Source organism: Anomaloglossus baeobatrachus, chromosome 6 (genome assembly GCF_048569485.1).
Source record: "Anomaloglossus baeobatrachus isolate aAnoBae1 chromosome 6, aAnoBae1.hap1, whole genome shotgun sequence".
In the NCBI taxonomy this organism is placed as follows: domain Eukaryota; kingdom Metazoa; phylum Chordata; class Amphibia; order Anura; family Aromobatidae; genus Anomaloglossus; species Anomaloglossus baeobatrachus.
The window spans coordinates 294,251,057-294,269,447 of NC_134358.1; positions in this window are offsets into that span (position 1 = coordinate 294,251,057).

Genomic DNA, 18,391 nt, shown 5'->3' on the forward strand with positions numbered 1-18,391 from the left:
CATGCTACTGAGCATGCGCAGTGGAAAATACCGCATGCGGCGACCGGATGCGGTTTTTTCCGCATCGCGCCGCATCCGGCCTCCATAGGGATGCATTGAAAAATGCGCCGCAGCGGCCGGATGCGGCGCGATGCGGTGTTTTTTGCCGGAGCAAAAAACGTTGCAGGGTACGTTCGATCCGGCCGCCGCATCGGCTAAATCTGCCGCATGCGGCAAAAACCGGACCGAACGCAAGCCCCTACGGCACAATGCGGCACTAATGTAAGTCAATGCAAAAAAAACCGCAATCGGCGTTACAAAAGCCGGTTGCGGTTTTTCTGCAGAACGCCGTATTGTGCCGCAGAGCAAAAATCCGGATGTGTGAAAGTACCCTTAGGGAGAACTGAACTCACACATCGGATCTCAAACAAAAGATTCAAAGTGTTAATCTTTACTGATATAAATTATCTAAGTGATTAAAGGGGTTATCCGGCTTATTTTGCTTTTTTTTATTATTTACACTATTGGGCTACATTGGGGCAGGTAAGTAGATAGAGACCACTTACCTGCCCTGCTGTCAGCCCCTCTCCCCAGGCTCAGAGCGGTCATGTGACTGCTCCTGCTGTGATTTTGCTACTTCCGGTCATTTCATGTCAACATGGGCAGGCCCATGTTGACATGCAAATCTGCCACTGCATGTTGCCGCCCTGCTGGGCTGTACAGTGCGATGAGCCCCGCCCCCCTCCCTGTGCGCTGCTATCTCTGCACTGTATGTGCTGGACAAACACAGGGTTGCCCTCTCTGTCTAGGACACCGTGAGCGCTGTTTGCCCAACAGTGTCCTCAGCTCATTATGTTGTATGGCGCCCGGGCAACTGTGACCCCCCTCCCCCGTGCACTGTCTCTGATGACTGCAGCCTCCCATGCTCCTGGCTTCTGAATACAGTCAGAAGCAGGGATGTCACCTGACACCAGCGAACAACAGCACTGAGCTCTGTATGGGACACTGGAATCATCACAGCACAGAGAAGAGACAGCATGCTGCATGGGTGAGAAGGGAGAGCGAGCAGGGGGGGGGAGGGGGCTAGAGAAGAGCGTCCACGGCTGACAGAGTGGGGGGCTAGAGAAGAGATCATGGGTGACACAGCAGGGGGGCAGAAACGAGACTTCATGGGGGTGAGAGACAGGGGAGTGCTGGGGGCAGAGGAGACAGTGCAGTGGGAGAGAAGAGAGTGCATGAGGGGGATAATGTATATTATATAACTCTAGGTGTGTGTGTGTGTGTGTATGCGGTACACAGCCCGATGTGTGTGTGTATGTATGTATGTGTGTGTGTATGCGGTGCACAGCCTGATGTGTGTGTGTGCGGTGCACAGCCTGATGTGTGTGTGTGTGTGTGTGTGCGGTGCACAGCCTGATGTGTGTGTGTGTGTGTGTGTGCGGTGCACAGCCTGATGTGTGTGTGTGCGGTGCACAGCCTGATGTGTGTGTGTGTGTGTGCGGTGCACAGCCTGATGTGTGTGTGTGTGTGCGGTGCACAGCCTGATGTGAGTGTGTGTGCGGTGCACAGCCTGATGTGTGTGTGTGCGGTGCACAGCCTGATGTGTGTGTGTGCACAGCCTGATGTGTGTGTGCGGTGCACAGCCTGATGTGTGTGTGTGCGGTGCACAGCCTGATGTGTGTGTATGCAGTGCAGAGCCCGATGTGGTGTGGGGTGCAGAGCCCGATGTGGTGTGTGGTGCAGAGTAGAGTTGAGCGCGGTTCTAGGTTCGTGGTTCTCCAGTTCGCGGCTCGAGTGATTTTGGGGGCTGTTCTAGATCGAACTAGAACTCGAGCTTTTTTGCAAAAGCTCGATAGTTCTAGATACGTTCGAGAACGGTTTTAGCAGCAAAAAACCCAGCTATGTCCTAGCTGGCTTTCCGCTGTAATAGTGTAAGTCACTCTGTGACTCACACTATTATGAAATTTCAGTGTATAGTGTGCGGGAACAGCGCATTCAGATCACTGCTGTATGGATAATGGCGATTGCCAATTTTTTTTTTCCTTGTCTTCCTTCCCTAAGCGCGCGCGTGTAGTGGGGAGGGCCAGCATGTCAGCCAATCCCAGACACACACACAGCTAAGTGGACTTTTAGCCAGACAAGCAACGGCATGTGTGATAGGATGTCCATGTCACATGTCCCTGCATTATAAAAACGAGTATCTGCCCGTCCGGACGCCATTATCTCTTCTGCGTCCTTGCTGTCAGACATCACTGGCGCAGCTCCTATTGCCGATACAGCTGTGTACGCTCTATAAACAGCGCTGGACAGCTTAGGGTTAGCACTTTCTATCATACCGGCAGGGTCAGAGCCATAGGTGACAGGTCCTGAAAACAGAGTTTAACAGCTACACAAGATGACAGCGTCTGTGTAGCTAAGGTCAGGGATTTCCTCGCTGCATTTCCCCATTAGGAGGGATAGAAAGGCAGGCTTCCTTTCCTCTACCCAGAGACCCACAACCCTGCCACTGTACCCTCCTGCCCTTTGCACACTCAAACTCATTGTTACTAAGCCATTATACTAGCAAACACTGAGTGAACTTAGTGGCATCCTAAACGTGGCTATTGGACTTCTGTATAGTCCCAGTAGTGCACAGATATTTGCAGCACCTCTGCCTGCATTACACACTCCAACTCATTATAACTAAGCCATTATACTAGCAAACACTCAGTGAACCTAGCGGCATCCTAAACGTGTCTATTGGACTTCTGTATAGTCCCACTAGTGCAAAGATATTTGCAGCACGTCTGCCTGCATTGCACACTCCAACTCATTATAACTAAGCCATTATACTAGCAAACACTGAGGAAAATTAGTGGCATCCTAAACGTGGCTGTTGGACTTCTGTATAGTCCCACAAGTGCAAAGATATTTGCAGCATGTCTGCCTGCTTTGCATACTCAAACTCATTGTTACTAAGCCATTATACTAGCAAACACTGAGATAACTTAGTGGCATCCTAAACGTGGCTGTTGGACTTCTGTATAGTCCCACTAGTGCAAAGATATTTGCAGCACGTCTGCCTGCATTGCACACTCAAACTCATAGTTACTAAGCCATTATACTAGCAAACACTCAGTGAACCTAGTGGCATCCTAAACATGGCTGTTGGACTTCTATATCGTCCCACAAGTGCAAAGATATTTGCAGCACGTCTGCCTGCATTGCACACTCAAACTCATTGTTACTAAGCCATTATACTAGCAAACACTCAGTGAACCTAGTGGCATCCTAAACGTGGCTATTGGACTTCTGTATAGTCCCACTAGTGCAAAGATATTTGCAGCACGTCTGCCTGCATTGCACACTCAAACTCATAGTTACTAAGCCATTATACTAGCAAACACTCAGTGAACCTAGTGGCATCCTAAACATGGCTGTTGGACTTCTATATCGTCCCACAAGTGCAAAGATATTTGCAGCACGTCTGCCTGCATTGCACACTCAAACTCATTGTTACTAAGCCATTATACTAGCAAACACTCAGTGAACCTAGTGGCATCCTAAACGTGGCTATTGGACTTCTGTATAGTCCCACTAGTGCAAAGATATTTGCAGCACGTCTGCCTGCATTGCACACTCAAACTCATTGTTACTTACTAAGACATTAGAATACCAAAAATTGAGTAAACTTAGTGGCATACAAGAAGTGGCTGTTGTACTCCATTAGTGCCCCACTGGTGCAAATCTATGTGCAGCACCTCTGCATGACACCCTCCTGCTCTGTTTTTAATAAGCTATAATGATAGCAAAAAATGCTGCCATTTAGTGGCATACAAGAAGTGGCTGTTGGACTCCATTAGTGCCCCACTGTTGCAAATCTATGTGCAGCACCTCTGCAGGACACCCTCATGCACATTTTGCTACGCTAATTTTATAGCAAACTCAGGGAATTCTTTGCTGCATTTGATAATTCGGAGGGATAGAAAGTGAGGCTTCCTTTAGCTTTTTCTTCTGTTCATAGACAGCATCTCCAAGTCCACACCCGAAGAGCAATTTCTCCTCCACGTGTAAGTGTGGAGAGGCAGCTAGTGCGCATGCATGTGCCGATTTACCCCAGCTGCAGCCTAACAACAGTGTTTCGCCTAGTGAGTATGCTCAGCCTGACTGTGCCATTCCTGAGGCTAAGTCTTCATTTCGGGATACAGCGCATGCTCCCACACTTAGTGTGAAAAGCCTCTTTGCACAGGTACTTGCATTCCGTGCCGGGTCTAAGTCCTGTTTTGTGCCGAGACACCATGCTAAAGCTGATAGTCTTTTTTCAGAGACTCTATTTCATGCAACTGACCATGCTCAGGCACTTACTGCATCAGAGACTAGGTCCGGTAATGAACTCTTTGGCCCTGCCCCTGATGTGGGGGGCCCATATAGACCACAGGGCATCAGGTGTCCTGACGATGTGGCCAGGCCACTCCCAAATGGCTTGCAGTGGCCCGCCCCTATGACTTGTCACCTCATTATTGATGGTCAGACGATGACTGGTGAGGTGTTTGGGTCATGGCAGCCATGAGGTCATCATTGAAGTTGCGGTTCCAAATAGGACGCTAGTTATGCCACTCATGACGTGTCACTCTGCTTTTGTCTCCAGGAGGTGCATTGTGGTCCACCCTGGTTTGGGGCGGACCCAGGTTATAAAACGGGCTTGAGCCAACAAGGAGGTGCGCAGTCTTCTATTATGCTCCGAAAGAGCACACCTCCATGTGTTGAACCCATTGCGGCTTTAGGCCAGAGGTAGGCAGGGATAGGGCGTCGATGCAGGCCGCCACCACAGTTGGTAACGCAGAACGGTTAAGAACAGCTCCTGTCCTACAAGTCCTGCTTGTGCAGCCCAGTGGCATTAACAGGCCTGCTGCTGCTGATGCGCCTGCTGTCCACAGGTGTGGCCCCAATGCACACGGTCAGCGTACTGAATGGCCCCTGTGATGTTAACAGGGAGTTCCTGGGCTGGGTGGGCGTGTGGACCCTGTGACGCTAACAGGGCTCCCAGTCTCAAGATCCGAGTGGCGTCTAACTCGGTTCAGGCAACTATTAGTTTCATAGCCACACAGATCTGTATCCTCCACCTAACCTTCCATTTGCCAACCTCTCCTTTTCCATCTGGGAGCACGGTGGACATTGACTGCTGATGGGGATATATACCTTTCTCTTTCTTTTCTTATTAATTTTCGTTATATACCGGTAACATAGTATATACCACCTTATCCAAATCTGCCAGTCCCACCGTAACAGATGGTGTTTCTTCATCAAATGTTACTTTTGCTTAACCACCAAACCCACGGACAAAAACTTTTTTCCCCTTTCCAACACACCTGTTCCCCTTTCCACCAGCATTTGTCCTTTTTCAACTCATTTGGTATATGACCAAAAGTGCAACTCTGCAGGGACACCATAATCAATGTCATCTCAGCCCAGCAGCCAGCCCTCGGTCCCTCAGATGTGGACAAGTAAAAGCCCATTTCCTCCTATCCATGACAAAGCGTTGAGATTCACTCTGTGCAGCACTGGTGCTTAGTGGAAAAGCAGATCTAAGATTGCGTACCACCTTCTGCAGATACTCCTGTATACGTGCGTCCCTTTCTATGGCAGGAATTATTTAGCCAAATTTGGTCTTGTACCGAGGATCTAACAGTGTGGCAACCCAGTAGTTAGCATTACTTTGAATTCGTACAATCCGAGGGTCATGTTCTAGGTAGTGCAGCAAGAAGGCGCTCATGTGTCTCGTGCATCCAGGAGGACCAAGTCCTTGGTTTGTTGGTGGCAGAGAGGTGAGAATCGTGCCTCCTTCCTCTGCCCCCTCCCCCCAACCTCGCACAACCAAAATGTGAGCAAGCTCTCACTCATCTGCTGAGTCTTCCATGCCCATCGCAAGTTCGTCCTCCATTTCTTCATGGGCTCCTGCACCTTCCTCAACAATTTTTGCTGATACTATGCGCCCTTGTTAATCCCTATCCCCCACCATGACTGCCACCTAGGTGCCGCTCAACGTATGGACCTTGTACATCTTATTATCCCTTCTGCATATGACTCCTCCTGTGCTTCCTCCCCTTCCTCTTGGACCAACACCTGACTCCAAATAATGCTTACAGTGTGCTCCATCTTGTAGATGACCAGAATTGTCATGCTGAGAATGGCATCGCCAGTTCTAAACATCTTCGTCAACATTTGTAAACTGTGTAGAAGGGTGCATAGGTCCTTGATCTGACACCACTCCAGCAGCGTGATCTGCACCACCTCTGGATCAAGTTAGCCCAGGGTATACGTCATACCGTATTTCAGCAGGGCTCTGCGGTGCTGCCACAGACGCTGCAAAATGTGCAGATTCCAATTCCTGCGTGTCGGAACATCGCATTTCCGCCGTTTAACCGCCAGACCCTAAGGCTTCAGGAGCGATGAAAGTTGTTGAGCTGCTGGGTGCGAAGGATGAAAGTGAGCACATAGCAGCGTGCCCGCTGCACAAGGCCATGTAGGCCGGGATGGTATTTTAAAAAATGCTGGAGAGTCAGATTCAACACGTGAGCCATACAAGGCACGTGTGTCACATTGCCCTGACGAAGGGCCGCAGACAGGTTTGCATCATTGCCGCACACGGCTGTTAAGTCACCAACGTAGTCCACTCAATCAATTTGTACTCCGGTCGCCAGGTGACAACGTGTTCCTTTCGTGCATAGTGCTGATGATGGGAAAGGAGTCGATGCCTGCGGCGCAGGTGGACGCAGGTTATGGTCACCCACTGGGTTGCGTTACCTTGACAGATACAGAACCACAGGCTGAATGTAGGTGGTGGGTATCTCACAGATGAAGTACCATCATTCAGCTACAACCAATGGGAAGACACCACACTCTTTTTTAGGCCCCTCCTGTCTGCAGACCACTGCCAGACAAAGCTATGAACCTCTTGTTACTGTTACCCCCAGTTCAGTTTTATGAGTTTGTGTGCTTGTTACCTGACTACTTTTCCTGCTTGCTGTTTATGTACCTCGTTGGCCGATCCGCATTTCACCTCTGCTTGTTTTCTGATTAAGTCCTGGCCATCCCATTCTGTTCCTCTTCCTCAATTAATGTTTTTGACCCTGCATGACTACTATTCTCTGGAACTGCAGCCTTCCACAGGTATTGATCAACTTGGGCCCTGTGTAATTCCAAATCACTGTATAGGGGTTGAAGGGTTTCAGGGTTCTGGGTGTCCAGCTTGGTGAGTGGCTTGCCTCTAGCTTATCCTTTACAGCCCATCTGAGTGTGTCGATCCAGGGAGGCGTTACACCGTGCCCTCTGCAGAAGGCCATGTAGGCCGGGATAGTGTTTTAAAAATTGCTGGACAACCAGGTTCAACATGTGAGCCATACAAGGCACGTGTGCCACATTGCCCTGAAGAAGGGTCGCAGACTGGTTTGCATCATTGTCGCACCCGACCTTCCCTGGCTGCTGGTTGAGTGGAGACAACCATTGATGAAACTCGGTCTCACTCTCCAGAGCTAACCGTCCACAATTCCTCAGCGGTGTCTCACATTTCCCCTACATTTCAAAGTAAACATTTGACCGCCTGATGGCCTTGAGCTCTGCTGCCAGCATAGTAAGGAGGTGTGTGGGATTCCTTGGGCGCAGTTACAAGGAAGGGTGGCCTGACCACACAGGGTTTGGGCCGAGGTGGAGGACCCACACGAGGTTGAGGAGGCAGAAGCAGTTGAGGAACTTGTACATACAGAGGAAGGATTGACACACAAGTCGTGGGGACGGCAAGACTTGTACAGCAAACCCTTCTCCATCTCTCACCATAGTTACCCAGTGCCCAGTCAGCGACATGTACTAAGAAAGGGGAGGAGAAAAGGTATACCAACATGGGATCACCACAACAGTATGTAAAGGATAAATATTTTATTGATACACGCAGAAACAAGAAACCACATGTCTCCACACTTGGAGTATGGGCACACAATAACACAATTAAAAACACTTAAAAAGCCAAAGGCATGGACACCATACACGCCAGGATACCCAAAGCAAGTGGTCTCCGGGGCTCTGCAGGCTTGTAGAACTATGACACGGCAAACCCTGTTACAGCCGAAGATGCGGAACAAACAGACCACAGTGAGTATCATTACTCCTTTTCATAACCAATGGCAAGACCTGTACAGACTCCTCCAGGTAAACTGGGATATCTTATTGAGTGATAAAAAACTGATCCCCTTTATCAGTGAGAGACCCAATCTGGTAGCGAGAAGGGCTCAGAACCTTAGGGGTATCCTCTCCAAGAGTCACATTATGAGACCAATGCAGAGCTTGGGAACAGGTGTAAAACTCAAAGGAACATTCCCATGTCGGGCCTGTACAATTTGTCCTTACATGGTGGCCAGTGATCACATCTCTTTGCCAATCTTCCCTAGGAGAATCACCTGTGGATCCTACTACAATTGCTGTACAAGAAATGCCATCTATATTCTCGTCTGCGACTGTCCTAAAATCTACGTTGGTGAAACCACCCAAGAGGTGAGGAGGAGGGTGCAGCAACATTTCTCAAACATAAATACAGCAGAAACGGATCTGAAGAAAGGTAAAGCTCTTACTTCGGTGGCTTCCCACTTCCTTACATTCCATAGAGGCCGGTATTCCACAATTAAGGTGCTTATTGTGGATTCAATCAAGCCGAATATTAGGGGTGGAAATGCCACTAAGCAGCTGTTGAAAAAGGAGTCCAGATGGATCTACACGCTTAAGAGTTTAGCCCCCCATGGTCTCAATGAAGAATTGCTTTACACTGGGTTCTATAATGTCATCTGATAAATTTTGTTTCTATCCTCTAAGTCCATCCCTTTTTGTTTCCATTCAGGTATCTTGTCCATATATAATGGGAGGCAAGAAGAAAATTTGAAGAGAGGACAAAGAGGACAAGAATGGAGAACCAAAGGCCTTCTTTGAAAATCTACCGTTTTTGAACAACAAGGGTTTCACTTTGGACTTTTCATTACAACATTCATATGGAGGATCTGCGGACCCATTGACACATAAACGAGCCGATACTGTACCCCATAGTGGGACGGTGGGGACATGTTGGAGGGACTTCAATTGAATTTCCGTAAATTATATACGGCTATTATTGACATTATTCAGGAACCTTGATGTATGGGGATATACTGATACATGGGAATCTATGATCTCCCACTGATGTATTACTTTGTGTCATGTCCTCTCTGCATGTAAGGTATAATGTTCAGAGTGTCTTTAAACATGACTGACCAACTGCGGTCTGTTTGTCTGTATCTTCTGTTGTAACCACTTTGGCTCTTTGCCCTCGTAGCCTCAGGCTAGCAAATCTCAGTGCCCCCCTAATCCCTTTCCTCCCCTTTTTTTTTTTTTTCATTCTCTGTAACTGCCCCTAGTTTCCTGATTGGTATTTGTACCAGGACTATACTTCTTCGCCTCTGTTATGACACATGTATTGATATGTGGGACCTAATGACCTCTCTCTGATGCACTATACTGTATCATATCTATTATACATGACATATAGTACCTTTAAACATGATTAATCAACTGCAACTCTATTTGTCTGCATCATCTTTTTTGATTTCTCTTGTATGTGTGTTGGCAATTTTGGATTAGCAAATCATTTGGTATATCACCACGTACCACAGGTCCCAAAGGGACGCTATAACACCTTAAAAGTTCGTCTCCACTAACCTCTATATCATTTTTGACCTGCAAGGGGATGCTGGTCCCAGTGCCTGTGTGGTCCACCTTTTGTAACCATTGTTAGTTCTTCCGATTGGGTATACGTACTATGTATGCATTGCTCTACCTTTGTGGTGACATCAGTACTGACTGATGGCTACATAAGGAGTCATTGTTAGCCATCCCCTTTTGACATGGGTCAAGCTTGTCTCTATTAAATCCTACATCACCATGTCTATAAGGGGATGTGAGCCTCAGCATCTGTATATATATATCTAGTGGACGTACCCACTATAACCACTTCTGGCTCCCCTGTTTTAGTGTCCATATTAGGGTCATATTGTCTCACCTATCTGGGGACATTAGTACCGCTTGTCGGTTACACAAGGAACCCCAGTGGCCACTGTGTCCAGCGGGTGGGCCTTATGGCATATTATACGTCATTTAGGTCTATATAAAATTACGGGACAATCGTTTTTTGAAATAACTAGCATATGTGTCTTATGTTTGACTGACATGGAAATTTGTATTCATGTATACACATTTAAGCAATATCCAACTTTGCTTACATATCCAGATTTACTGCAGACACAGATATATGTGGAACCCTCTGTTTTTTCGCTGTATCTGTGACTATTTGCATATCCATTATTCTCCTTGATTATTGTACTAAAGCATTTTTCCATCTAAATGTTCTACCCACGATAGGGTTAAATTTAGCCCTCTTCCTCCCCTTGTGCCTGACGCATGTGCATACTTTCGAACAGCCTATTTTATAGAATGTGATTTAATACCTTATTAAGATCATAATATCATTTCCTATAGACCGTTTCGCTACTCTATATCTATCTTATGCGCCGTATTTAATGCTGTGTTTGGGCTGTAAGCACTGGCTGCTTTTTTTTTTTTTTTTTTACACGTCATGTGACTGAGCAAGTTGGAGCTCCATGCTCACTGCCCAGGATCTCCCAGCTGCATCACTGGTGAGTACTGATGATCGGTCCTTAAATAGGACACACAATACCACTGCACACTGCCTTTCTTTCCCCTGAGGAAGCCACTGTACACGTGGCGATACGCGTGGGGTTCCACGCCAGGAATTTTGTCGGTACTCTCCCTATCTACTCCCCCTTTATGGCTGCCATTATACTTTGGGGTAGTTGGTACGGTCCCGCTTTTGCACTATCTCTAGCCTAAATCTTTAAAACCCTGCCTCGGCCTCCTTGTATGGCCCTAGTGGCTTCTTGGCCCTATCTTTACAGGCTTGGTTTATATATTTTTTACTTGCTGGGGATATTTGTTTGCATGAGGTATATTCTCTTTACACTCATTGGTCCTATATTGATACTGATTGTGTTGCCCTTCATTGATATACTTGCAAACATGCTAAATATATTGCGCAGGTTTTTTTAAACCTTTATACATATCTGCAGTTTTTGGTTTTTTTTTTTCTCTTTTTTGTGTACACTATACTAACCATATACTGGTCTATATTGCACATGCTGCATTAATAGGTTTATCATAGGGGTAATAGGCATGGTGTATATCCCCATATACCGGAGATACTGACTGTATGTGGTGCCTGCTGTTGATGCATTTGTATTATATCAAATGTTTTGCAGATTTAGTCTAACCTCCATACGTACCCACAGCGTGCTGCCTTTACCCTGATCAGCTATAAATTTGCCTGTGAATGCATATGGTGTACCACTAGGTCTTCACTATACGACTCATTGACCTCCGTGGTCACTACATATAGGGGTAACTTACTGCAATACGTGTGATCCTTTATATGCAGGTGTTGATATATCTGTTTATATCTATACAGCGACTTTTCAATTTTGCATCCCATTTATTTTGTTCTGTGCAGTATATCATACAGTTTCTGTCTCATTACCATTATAAATAGACCAATTCTGGGACCGGGCCTTTGTGCAATATTCTATAGAGTACCTTCATTGTATCGACATTGTATTCTTTATATGTCACCTTTCCTGGCGTGTATGGTGTCCATGCCTTTGGCTTTTTAAGTGTTTTTAATTGTGTTATTGTGTGCCCATACTCCAAGTGTGGAGACATGTGGTTTCTTGTTTCTGCGTGTATCAATAAAATATTTATCCTTTACATACTGTTGTGGTGATCCCATGTTGGTATACCTTTTCTCCTCCCCTTTCTTAGTACGTGTTTAGTATACCAGGAGATCCCACTAGGTGGTGCCCTTCCCCCTTTCCCCTATTGCAGTCAGCGACATGTAACGCCACTATCCATGCTTACTGGTCCAAGTATCTGTGGTGAAATGTACCCTGTCACACACAGACTTTCTCAAGGAAGCGGTGATGATGTGTGCAATATGCTGGTGTAGCGCGGGCACAACTTTCTTGGAGAAGGAGTGGTGACTGGGCATCGGCTCTTGGGGCACTGTGGTGGGCATAAGGTCTCGAAAATCCTCTTTAAAAATGGTTAGAAAGACAGCATTTCTGTACCCAACCGTTTGCAGATGCTGAAAGAAAACCTCTAAGTCATGTCATGCCCTTCGAAAATCATGTAAAACACAGCGAGGGGACTCCAACCACAGTCTCCCTCATTGCCACTAATTGGGCCACACACACCCCACTTGACTGGCATCGGTTGACCCCCCTTTTGAAAAAGAAAAAGATGCTTTGCATGAAGCACTCTCAAAAATACGCGTGCCTTTCCCGTCCCCTGGCTGACCCAGGGGAAGAAAAGTCCTCTGAGAGCCATGACTTGTTCATCTTGGTTCTTTTAGAAACACAGCGAGGGGACTCCAACCACAGTCTCCCTCGTTGCCACTAATTGGGCCACACACACCCCACTTGACTGGCATCGGTTGACCCCCCTTTTGAAAAAGAAAAAGATGCTTTGCATGAAGCACTCTCAAAAATACGCGTGCCTTTCCCGTCCCCTGGCTGACCCAGGGGAAGAAAAGTCCTCTGAGAGCCATGACTTGTTCATCTTGGTTCTTTTAGAAACACAGCGAGGGGACTCCAACCACAGTCTCCCTCGTTGCCACTAATTGGGCCACACACACCCCACTTGACTGGCATCGGTTGACCCCCCTTTTGAAAAAGAAAAAGATGCTTTGCATGAAGCACTCACAAAAATACGCGTGCCTTTCCCATCCCCTGGCTGACCCAGGGGAAGAAAAGTCCTCTGAGAGCCATGACTTGTTCATCTTGGTTCTTTTAGAAACACAGCGAGGGGACTCCAACCACAGTCTCCCTCGTTGCCACTAATTGGGCCACACACACCCCACTTGACTGGCATCGGTTGACCCCCCTTTTGAAAAAGAAAAAGATGCTTTGCATGAAGCACTCTCAAAAATACGCGTGCCTTTCCCGTCCCCTGGCTGACCCAGGGGAAGAAAAGTCCTCTGAGAGCCATGACTTGTTCATCTTGGTTCTTTTAGAAACACAGCGAGGGGACTCCAACCACAGTCTCCCTCGTTGCCACTAATTGGGCCACACACACCCCACTTGACTAGCATCAGTTGACCCCCCTTTTCAAAATGAAAAAGATGCTTTGCATGAAGCACTCTCAAAAATACGTGTGCCTTTCACCTCCCCTGGCTGACCCAGGGGAAGAAAAGTCCTCTGAGAGCCATGTCCACATTGTCAGTGGACAGACACGTGTGCTTATCTGCCAGCAGACCCCCAGCAGCACTCAAGACAGGTTCCGAGAGAACGCTGGCTGCAGGACACGACAAGATCCCCAAGGCGTACGTGTCGAGCTCAGGCAATTTATCCAGATTGACAGTAATGGCATCGATGTTTCCTTGCATATACTCATATATCTGTGTCTCCTCCTCTTTTTCCTTGTCCAGCTGTTTTGTTTTCGCATGAGTATATGTCCTTGCCACTTTCCCATGTGTTTGTGTTGTGTTGTGAGTTGTTTATCACCTTTTGGACACCTTTGAGGGTGTTTTCTAGGTGTTTTTATGTGTTTGTGATTGCCTGCCATTGTTTCCTATGCAGTTCGAGTTCGGTTCGTCGAACGTTCGACGAACCGAATTCGAACGGGACCTCCGTTCGGCGAACCGACCTCGAGCCGAACCGCGACCGGTTCGCTCATCTCTAGTGCAGAGCCCGATGTGGTGTGCGGTGCAGAGCCCGATGTGGTGTGGGGTGCAGAGCCCGATGTGGTGTGGGGTGCAGAGCCCGATGTGGTGTGGGGTGCAGAGCCCGATGTGGTGTGCGGTGCAGAGCCCGATGTGGTGTGGGGTGCAGAGCCCGATGTGGTGTGGGGTGCAGAGCCTGATGTGGTGTGGGGTGCAGAGCCTGATGTGGTGTGCGGTGCAGAGCCTGATGTGGGGCTGTTATTTGCAATGCTGTAGTGATAACAGGTCAGGTGCTGGGGCAGAATATACTGACAGGGAATGTGTGTGCAGGGGGCGGGCAGAGGGTGGGGCTGGACACTGGGGTGGGGCTGGACAGAGAGGCCGGGCGGTGCCAGCTGTGACTGGGAGGTTTAGCACAGGAAGTGGTCAGTTTGCTGGAGCTGAATGTAAACAAGAAGCTGCAGAGAATAAAGGGTGAATTCAAGAGGAACAAAAGTTAGAAAACAAAAAATAACAATGTAGGGGTGTTTAATATGACAATACAGCACAGATTAGCTTAAACTCAAACATTTTTGTTATGTCGGACAACCCCTTTAAGAACAGAATGACACATCAATTGCCAATGGTAATCAAAATCATCAAACAATTCAGAGCTAGACTCTAAATTGCCCCCCAAAATAAAAATAATGAAATCACTGGCAGATCCATCCAATGTAAGTGAATTTTATCACGGAGACTCATAACACAACTCAGTAATGTATATGGTCCTCAAGTGCCTGTATAAATGCTTAACAGTATCCGGCTATGCTCCTGATGGGACAGCTGGTGATGTACTGGGAGAACTACTTCCAGACCTGCATTAGAGTTTTAGTGAGCTCTTGGACGGTCTGTCTACATGGTGGCTCTGGATTCATTGATACTACTATTGTGCTAGTGGTTCTTAATTGCTGAATCAGGAGTATGTGAGAAACTAAAACATAACTTTTAATCAAAAATATTTAAAAAAAAAACTTGAGATAACACACTAATTGAAATTATTCATATCATCACACAGGTAAATTAGTATATTTACAGTAAAGAATCCACAGTGATGGATATTTGCACGACACCTGTTGTCAGTTCAAATGCAATGAAAAGATGAAGAAGACCTAAATGGTACAAACATCATCTGACAGTGGTATGCCAGTAAAATTCCTCTATACTAACATTAGTGACAAAAACTATGAGATAATACAACAAAAAGTATATTAAAGCTGAAACCATGTCACCCAGATGTCAGATATCCAGAAGTTCCTATCCTCATGTAGACGTCAAACCTTAAAAAAACCCCTCCGTTTCAATCAGGTCACAGGGACGTGGAGTTGACCCTGTTAGGCCCTGTTTACTCTAGCTGCCTGATAATCCCAGAAATAATATAAGATTTTGACTAATATCCTCCCCGAAGCCTCTTGACACACACTATCAAAGGCTGTGTATGTGGAACACATCGTTCTAATTATTCCGATGTTTCGGGTAATTCCCCATAACGTCAGACATGCATACAACCTATCAGAGGCCTCGTATGTGGAATGCATCACTGTCATTACCGTGATACTTCCGATAATGCTCCATGATGTTAGGATTTTCCTTCTGTTGGAGGTCACTCTGGGTTACAGTAATAAGCACAAAACGAGATGACACACCTCCCTCATTGAGTATCAGGTGACGTTGACCAGGCCTATTCCAAACCAAATTTCTTATTTGGCTTGCTGGTTGGAGAATTACAAGTGCTGGTGACTCCTAAGCAAGAGTTGCATCTTAAGTGCCAGGGTTGCAGATAAGTGTATAGTTAAAAACAATATCATAGTTTAACCCCTTTATGACCGTGTGATTTTCCAGTTTTCATTTTTGTTTTTTGCTCCCCTTCTTCCGGGAGCCGTAAATTTTTTATTTTTCTGTCAATTTTGCCATTTGAGGGCTTTTTTTGCAGGACGAGTTGTACTTTTAAAGGAAACCATGATTTTTACCATATAGTGTACTGGAAAACAGCAAAAAAATTCCAAGTATGGAAACATTGCAAAATTGCACAATGGTTATTAGGGTATTTTATTCACCATGTTTACTATATGACAAAACTGATTATAAGACACAAAAACATTGAACCAAGGCACATCTCGCATCAGAATCAACGCCACTCCATAGGGCACATGAACAAGGAAAAAAGAACTGGAGCTTACAAAGGCTGTTCGTATAAAATATCAAAAAGCTTTATTATAAATTTCTTTATTTTAAAAATTGGTTTCAATCATTATAGAAAATATACATATATGGTGCTAATAGAGGACAAGGTGAATTACCACATATAAGTGGGGGAGCAAAGGTGATAGACACCCTAAGTAGGGGATAATTACTAGCAGGGACAAAGGGTCATGAGTAGTCATAAGTAGCTGGCTAATAAGTATGGCGCCTCTGTCCTGACAGGATACATAAATATGTATAGCCAAATCGGCATAAGTTCCTTTAGACAGGGCAGAGGTTCAAAAAATCAGACTAATCATGGGAGAGAGATAAAAAAATGACCAGCTAACAGATATGGCGCCTCTGTCCTGACATGGCACATGAAAATGTATAGCCAAATCGGCATAGGTCCATTAGACAGGGCAGAGGCCACCCAATAACAGACTAGTCATACGAAAAAGACCCTAAAAACCCATAACTTACACATAGTCAAGAGGGTGATCACCAGAGCGTCCCACAACAGTGAAAGGAGCCTTCACTGTTGTGGGACGCTCTGGTGATCACCCTCTTGACTATGTGTAAGTTATGGGTTTTTAGGGTCTTTTTCATATGACTAGTCTGTTATTGGGTGGCCTCTGCCCTGTCTAATGGACCTATGCCGATTTGGCTATACATTTTCATGTGCCATGTCAGGACAGAGGCGACATATCTGTTAGCTGGTCATTTTTTGATCTCTCTCCCATGATTAGTCTGATTTTTTGAACCTCTGCCCTGTCTAAAGGAACTTATGCCGATTTGGCTATACATATTTATGTATCCTGTCAGGACAGAGGCGCCATACTTATTAGCCAGCTACTTATGACTACTCATGACCCTTTGTCCCTGCTAGTAATTATCCCCTACTTGGGGTGTCTATCACCTTTGCTCCCCCACTTATATGTGGTAATTCACCTTGTCCTCTATTAGCACCATATATGTATATTTTCTATAATGATTGAAACCAATTTTTAAAATAAAGAAATTTATAATAAAGCTTTTTGATATTTTATACGAACAGCCTTTGTAAGCTCCAGTTCTTTTTTCCTTGTTCATGACAAAACTGATGTATCAATGTGATGCTTCAGGTTGGTACTGGTTCGTAGATACCAAACATGTATAAGTTTACTTTTATCTAAGGGGCTAAAAAAAATTCAGCAGTTTGTCCCAAAAAGGGGCATATTTTGTGCACCATTTTCTGTGACCTGTAGCGTTATCATTTTTTGGGATATGTGGCTCAGTGATGGTTTATTTTTTTGCATCTCAAGCTGATGTTTTTAATGGTACTTTTTTTGCACAGATGCTACATTTTGATTGCCTTTTATTGCATTTTGTGCAAAATTTGTGACGACCAAAAAAACCTAATTTTGGCGTTTGGAATTTTTTTGCCGCTATGTCGTTTACCAATCAAGTTAATTGATCTTATAGTTTGATAGATGGGGCATTTGTGAACACAGATATATCAAATGTATCTATATTTTAATTTTTTTTTATTGTTTAATTTTCAATGGGGCAAACTGGGGGTGATTTGAACTTTTAGGTTTTTTATAATTTTTTTAAACTGTTTTTAACTTTTTATTAATTTTACTAGTCCCCCTAGGGGACTTTAAGGATCAGCAGCCTGATCTCTTAATCATTTCTGTTGATCAGAGCTGTGCAACTCTGATTAGCAGAAATGCAGCGTTCCTGTTAGAGCCACTGTTCTGTTGGCTCTAATAGGAACTACAACATGATAGCGACAAGAGTCATCACATAACCTGTCGCTTCCATGGCAACCATTGGCTCCCCAAGATCGCGTCACGGGGCTTCCGATGGCGGCGGAGACAGGCGCGCTCCCTGCCACGGCGATTTCATTTGCGCTGTAACATTTTAACAGTGCGATCTAAGGGGTTAAAACACGCAGGTGGATCGCGGATCCGCCAGCACCTGTTAGACGCACATATGTGCTGTTTAAATTAGCAGACATGTGCAGGGATCACCGCCGGCTCACCACAGCAGCCGGTGGTGATTACCCCTTAATAATAGAAGATATTCTGGCACACAGTATAGGAAAAAGAGGCAGCAAGTCGATGGAATGCTTGTGTTTTTTATTTGCATGAAAAAAAGTGACATCCAATACATAACATCCAAGGGAATATTTGCTCAAGAAATTGTCCAACGTTTCAGCTCAAAATAGAGCTTTCATCAAGGACATAATTTTATAATGCCACGTAAGGTGGATAAAGTAATAATCACGGAGGTGATGTTCAATAATGTCAATTCTTCAATGGGAAAAAGTGCATATTATACGCCATGGGAATATTTAATTAGCAGTAATTTTATGGAGGAAGGTCCCACTGTTCAGTAACATAGGGGAATCATACTTATGAGGTTCCAGCC